The sequence below is a fragment of the Octopus bimaculoides genome, chromosome 4 (assembly GCF_001194135.2).
Source record: "Octopus bimaculoides isolate UCB-OBI-ISO-001 chromosome 4, ASM119413v2, whole genome shotgun sequence".
NCBI lineage: Eukaryota > Metazoa > Mollusca > Cephalopoda > Octopoda > Octopodidae > Octopus > Octopus bimaculoides.
The window spans coordinates 15,989,832-15,996,855 of NC_068984.1; the positions used below are offsets into that span (position 1 = coordinate 15,989,832).

The following is a 7,024-nucleotide window of genomic DNA, read 5'->3' on the forward strand; positions in this document are numbered from 1 at the left end:
CACACAAACACACACATATATATATATATATATATATATATATACATATACACGACAGGCTTCTTTCAGTTTCCGTCTACCAAATCCACTCACAATGTTTTGATTGACCTGAGGCTATAGTAGAAGACACTTGCCCAAGGTACCACGCAGTGGGACTGAACCAAGAACCATGTGGTTCGTAAGCAAGCTACTTACCACACAGTCACTCCTGCGCCTATTGTTGACAAACATGAGATGTGACCAGACCCAAAGAGCTTTGAAAGACAATATAAAATAAATGAAAATACTAAAATGATTATATTTAGATTATCTAGTGTCTGCAAAGAGAAACAGTTGAAGGATTACACAAAAAGAGCTGAGAACAAAGCAAAAACTAAAGTACAGCAACAATTGATGGTACAGCTACTTGTAATTATTATTTGTAGAACGTGTTTGGTTGGTTGAGTGAATAGAGATACCAATAAACTAGTTGAAAAGTCAAAGGTTGTGTTGCTGAAATTGCTTAATTCCACAATGAATGCTGGTGTTTTTTTTTTTACCATAAGTTACAGCAGCACCATAGAAATGTGATTTGTTATTGTTTAACTCCAGATCAACCCTGAGAGAGCAGATTTATAATCAAAGTGGTTGGGTTCCAGCCATGATCATCCAAATTTATTTTCAGACAATATATTCAGAACTACATAATCCAATATGTACTTCTTTATTTTTACTGAAATAGTAAGGTGTGGTATGGGAATTTGGCTGCTATTTCTAGCACGTCAACTGACCACATTGTTGGATGACAAGATGAATATAAGGTAGACGTTCTCAATGTTTTGTGACTTGGGCCTCCTTTTACTAAATGGCCTTTTACAAAGCAACCACTTTGCACGGTTTTGAAGGAAAAAAAATCTAACATTAACTTTGTGCAGTGGTTTATTATCCAAATTTAAACCATGTCATCCTGCCTGTCCCCCTGTCTACATATTTGCATGGACTCCAATATTAAATGTTATGGAAATTTTTGAAGAAGTTGGTGGTATGCCTAGATCCTTTGTGCATCATCAGTCATGTTTCTCACCACAGATAACACAATGTCCGACTCACATTCTAAGCCTGACAGATTGTTTTTCTTTTTTGAAATGTATTCCTGTTGCCAAATCTCACCCGTTTCCAAGAAAGGTAAATACTTCCCTACGCATGGCCAGTCATGGACATTGCTTGTATGATGGTGATGTTTGTTTACAACTGTCAAGACAAAGAGAAAAACATACAGTACATGCTGAAAAATGGTTGGCATTAGGAAAGGCATCTAGCCATAGAAACCATGTCAAAGCAGACACTGGAGTAGGATGCCGTCTTTGGGCTGCATTCCATTTTCTGCCTGCCAGAGGATATAGAAGATACTTGCCCAAAGACTGAACCCATGACCATGTGGTTAGGAATTGAACTTCTTAATCACATGGTTAGCCTGTGCCTCTCTTTCTCTCTCTCTCTCTCTCACACACACACACACACACATACAATATCAACTTGAAAAAAAAATAAAATGATACACAAGATCAGGGGTTCTCAACCATTTTTTTTACCTGTGGATCCCTTTGATTCCCGTTTTACTTTGTTGGATCCCCCCTCCCCATAGACATTCGATGTTTAAAAAAATCCAATTGTATTTTTATAATTAAATATCATTAGGACTTGTATAAAAATTAAGAAGTATAAGCAATTTATTGCACATAAACTTTACTGGTCTGAAGCACAATCTTTTCATGGCCCCTGAAAAATTACTGGGGACCCTCAAGTCTACTATATTGCATCCGTGGACCCCAAAATTCTTACATGGACTCCGGTTGAGAACCCCAGCATTAAATAATGTAATCTAGTGAATAGATGATACCTGGTTGTTGTTGGAGCAGTTTTGATCATATAACTGCTTGAATCCGGATTGATGATGGGTTTAAACAACAATAGGACATTATCTACAACCTACTTCAGAGTTGTGTGGAGGATGCTACTAAGGAATACATCCAGTGATAAGATACATCTATAAGAGAGATCTATAAGAAAGATATAGAATTGGAAAAGAGGAAAACGAAGATAAAAGGTGTGATTAGAGTAAGATTAGAACCAGAATTGTTTGAAACAGATGAGAAAGCAGTGTTGCTGGAAACAGAGAAGATACAAAAACTAATAGGAACGTTCCAGGAATTAATTAACCATATGGATATATATATGTTCGATATGAGAATTTGCCCAGTGTGATTGGGAGAGAGGATCTGCTTGAACATATAATGGACGAACAATAAAAAGATAAGAGACTGATTATAAGAACAGTAAAATGAAACTGCGAGCTTTGGGGGGCTCGTAAGCCATTTCATCCTTTTCATTATAAATATTCCATTACATATTCATCATTCGTTACATGTACCCCACGTTTTGTGTTGTCTGTCCTTGTAATGTCCATTCTATGTTGGGGCTGTATGCCTAAGTAAAGAGAGATTAGTAATAAAATACATCATCATCTCTTGCAGCTAACTAATGTTGAAAAACTTTCTCATATATATTTGTAAAAAAACCAATGTAAAAATCTCATTTAAGAAAATAAACTAGGAAAAATAAATGTGTTGCTCAGAAATAATGTTTGACAAAGAAATTTTTGATCAAAACATGTGTTTCTGAATATCAACGCAAATAAAGTGACAGAACAATTTACTGTAGTGAGACAATGAGGGAGCTGCTATGTGGTTGCTTGACATGTTAGAAATAGCACCAAAATTTTCCTTAGCTGATACACTTTTACATTGAATTACATGGTTGGAATGTCTGGTGGCAATAGGTCTATTCAATCAGACATCAAGGTATACAACAAAAACAATTTAATTTAATTTAATGAAAATCTGTATAAGCATCATCACCATCATCATGTCCACTTTCTCAAGCTTGCATGGATCAAACAAAATTTGTTGAGGCAGATTTTTGTGTTTTTACAGCTGGATGCCCTTCTTGTTGGCAAAACCTCACTCATTTCCAAGCAAAGAAGTATTTTCCTAACGAGTGGGCAGATTTTCATAGAAGACTGGAAATGAGGACCACTAGTTGCATGATAGTAACACTCATTGACAACTATCATGAGATGTGAAGACAAGGAGGCACATATATTGTATAGATTAGTGGTTCTCAACCATTTTTTGCCTATAGACACCTTTAATTTCTTTTTTATTCTACTGGACTTCCATAACCATTCAATGTATGTATAAAAAAATCCTTCTGTATTTTTATAATTAGATATTAGAAATTGTATTAAAAGATTTTAATATTTTGAGTATTGTAGAAGTATAACTGATTTCTTGAAGATAAATTTTAAACAAAATCTTATATGGTCCACCAAGGACCATATGGATCCTGGTTGAGAACTACCAATATAGATGGGTTTCTTTCAGTTTCCATCTATTAAATTTACTCACACGGTTCGAGGTTAGCTCAGGGTTATAATAGAAGACACTTGTCTTTGGTGCTGAACAGTGAGACTGAACTCCAAGCCATGTGGTTGGCAAGCAAACTGCATAATCCAATCACCATGCCTGTTGTAGCATTACAGCAATTCAGTTCTTGCCATGCAAACAACACATTCTAAGAAGACCTGCAAAAACCATAAGTACAGTAATTCCTGAGACTAAGGACATAAAAAATTTAGGGTATGTTTTGTAGTGAGCTGAGGTATTAGAAACAGGACTTGTCACCACTTACTCAGAGAAATGTCCAGCTTAAGTAAACCAAGAGAGCTGAAGTTGTTTATTTAACCCTGAAGCAGGCTCTTATTGAACAGGCCTTCCAGCCATGACCATCTTGTCTATTTTTCACAGGCATAGTGTACCATAGACTACATCATCCAATATGAATATGTATTTTTTCTTTTAAGAGCATGTGATTTCAGGGTGATTTGGTTGCTATTTCTAACAGGTTGAGCAACCCTGTAGAGGTCCCCTTGTCGGCTACAAGTTGTTTACCTAAAGTCATTCCCAACTGAGTAGACTTATGATCTGTGACCATCCATCTCTATCCCACATAGAAATTTCTTTGGTGGCCCATGAGCTGTAGATTATATAGCATCTTCATACAAGAGATTTTATTCTATCATAACCAGCCATTTAATCATATGACTAGTGACTGAGACCTTTGGTAATGTGCTGTGCTTGAGAAGACCTGTCAAGCCAAGTGTACCTGTGCTGACGGCATGTAAAGAACACCTTTTGAGCGTTGGGCCTCTTGGAGGCAAAATGGCTGAGTTCCTTTTGAGTGTTGGGCCTCACAGACGCAATGACCAAAACCTTTGGCATCATGTCATGCTTGAGAAGAAGAGCCATCAAGCCAAGTGAAATCACAGTCACGGCAGATACCAGTGCCATGCAAATGGCACTCATGCCAGTAGTACGTAAAAGCACCCCGGTGTCACACATATGGCACCTGTGCCAGTGACACATAGAAGCACCCATTACACTCTCAGAGTGGCTGGTGTTAGGAAGAGCATCCAGCTGTAGAAAACCATGCCACATCAGACTGGAGTCTGGTGCAGCCTTCCAGTGTGCCAGCCCGGTCAAACCATCCAACCCATGCCAGCATGGACAACAGACATTAAATGATGATGAAAATTTACCCCTTGAATTTCAAGGAACTTGCATATACAATCCTTGGTTCTGCTATTAATTCATGATATTTAGGTCTTGATAGTCTCATTGGATTAAGGGGCAGAATTTCATGCTAGTATCACTATATTAATTATGGTTCCATAATATTTAGTTGTGGTTTTACATAGTATTAAGGGTCATTTTTAGTTCTAAAGTATAAAGGATCATTGTTTAGTCCTAGTGTCTTATTAGATAAATGGGAGATAAAGCCATTGCGTCAAAAGATGTTAAGGCGTTACATAGGACATCTACTAATGGAATGAGCCAATTGAGTGTGGCTATTTGGATGTTGATTTAGCACAGCACACTGGACATTCAGCCCGTTTTGGTGTTTTGGTACTGGAAAATACTAATGTGCATTCAGAAATATACATATACAGATAAAAAGAACAGGATTGATTTAAATACTCCCTTTTTTTCATATACATAAAGAGAAGTATGCTCATACACATAAACAGAGAAAAAGAGAGAGTGAGAAGGAAGGAAAGAACAGATGAATTTAAAAACGTCATTAAAAATAAGTCAGTGTCGAATCAGTGACGCCAAATAGGTGGCACCAAAATGGCTGAGCCAGAATGTCTCATTCCCATCAACAAAACCAGTTCACTTGTACCATCATTTAACCACAGAAGTCGAAGCCTGTATTAGTCTGACAGGATAATTTTCTTTCTCAAATGACATACACACAATTCAATACCTGAAGTGGGAACTGAACCTATCAAATGATTTGCATAAAATTTCCTTTTCTAAAATCAGACTTCTATATGGTTAAAATTCCTTATTTTAATTTTTTCCCATTAATACGACTAGTTGGTCCTTTTTATACCTTTAGCATAGTACACTCTCTTGAATCCATTCTCAATAAATTCCTGTTTTTTTTTAGTCTCTGGAGGCTTTGATAAAACTATAATAAAACTAGATAAAAAAAAAACCTAAACCATCCCAAGGAACAGATTTCATGTAAAAGATCCCCACATTTTCTTGCCTTAAGCTTCTTAAAAATTTAGATCCTTAAGGATAAGAATAAAAATCTTGCAACAAAAACGACACAGTCCCAGGATTTGTACATATTACACCGTACTAGGATCACGACTAACTCTATATTGTTAGCTCACTGTTCGATGGACTTGCTGGAAAAAGTAGCCAAATCTCCTTCAAATCATACCCTACCAACTTGTAAAAAGACTGTGGGTCTAAATTCGCAATATGCGAGAGAGGGACGGGACAGTCATAACTGGAAAGCCTTAGGTCATGGGTTTGTTCAGTCTGCACTAAGCAGCATTATAGGCATTACACTATTCTGGGAGTAATTCTATTATTTTCTCAGCCTGTCAAGCAGTGTAAAAAGGTATTCTCTTACAGACCTGTTCAACCTGAGAGAGAGAGAGAAAGAGAGATAGAGCAAGCAACACTCCAGTATGTCTTTAATACTGCACTTCTTATTCTTTCTGAAATCTCTCTCTGCATCTCTACAACATATTTCCTATTATAACTTTAATATTTGGTAGTGCATAACGAGACCATTTTGGATGCTGATATCATTTTAAGACAATATCGTTAATATTAAACTGAGGAATTCTAGATTCCAGTGAAAAATCATCAATTCAGCTGCCCAGTTTTTCAGCTGCGTGTTTTTTTTTTCCTTCATATAGTTGAATTAACGCAAATGCATTTGTTTTAGAAATCAATTTAGCCGAACAGAAACATGTTACCTATAGTATATGGAGACAGAATTAATGTTTTTCAAATGAATTTAGTAAATGAAAGAAGGTAATTAATATACTTACTGCTACTTAGCAGCGAGTGTCAACTAAAAAAATAAAAACAAAAACAGAAGCAAAAGGCGTTTGAGCAAAGCTCCTCCCCCGCCAACCCGTCAATTAACTTCAAGTTATCGTTGAGTTGGCTTTATCTGCAGATGGAATCCAACATCTCATTCAACTCAGCTCTGCTGACCAAAGAAAATATTGTTGCTAGCGCAGAAACAAAGTCACAGGATTTAAGTTACATAATTTTCAGCCAATCCAACCAATGAAAAATAAAAATAAAATATGAGAATAATTACAAGTTGTCAGAGCGCACACAACACATTCAACATACACTATATAAATACAATACTTAATTACCGAGAGATGTGGTGAAATAAAATGTTTTTTTTTTTGTAGTCTGTCCGCAATATGATTTCTTTCGGCTAGCTAAATAACCAATATTTATAGATCTGGTGTATCCGATTAAAGTGACGCAATATAACACTGGTACTTAATCTCATCGATTCCTGTAGGGATGAACGACAAAGTCAATCATAAACTCAAACTACTACTGCTATTGTTATTACAGTGAAAGCTTTTATTGGACGT

General features: G+C 36.3%; 1 protein-coding gene across 3 annotated transcripts in view; it reads right to left on the reverse strand.

Moving 5' to 3' along the window:
- The window catches only part of LOC106877062 (F-box/WD repeat-containing protein 1A), an 81,436-nt gene that overhangs the window by 72,771 nt on the left and 1,641 nt on the right, over positions 1-7,024 (reverse strand). Inside the window, exon 1 of one of the 3 annotated variants that reach the window (XM_052966904.1) lies at positions 6,794-6,934. The exons of 1 other annotated variant lie outside the window; for it this stretch is intronic. The gene's annotated coding sequence lies outside the window, so the exon portion shown is untranslated. Of the gene's footprint in view, positions 1-6,454; positions 6,611-6,793; positions 6,935-7,024 lie in introns of those variants that run through there. One more of the 3 variants, XM_052966905.1, reaches the window with a different exon arrangement.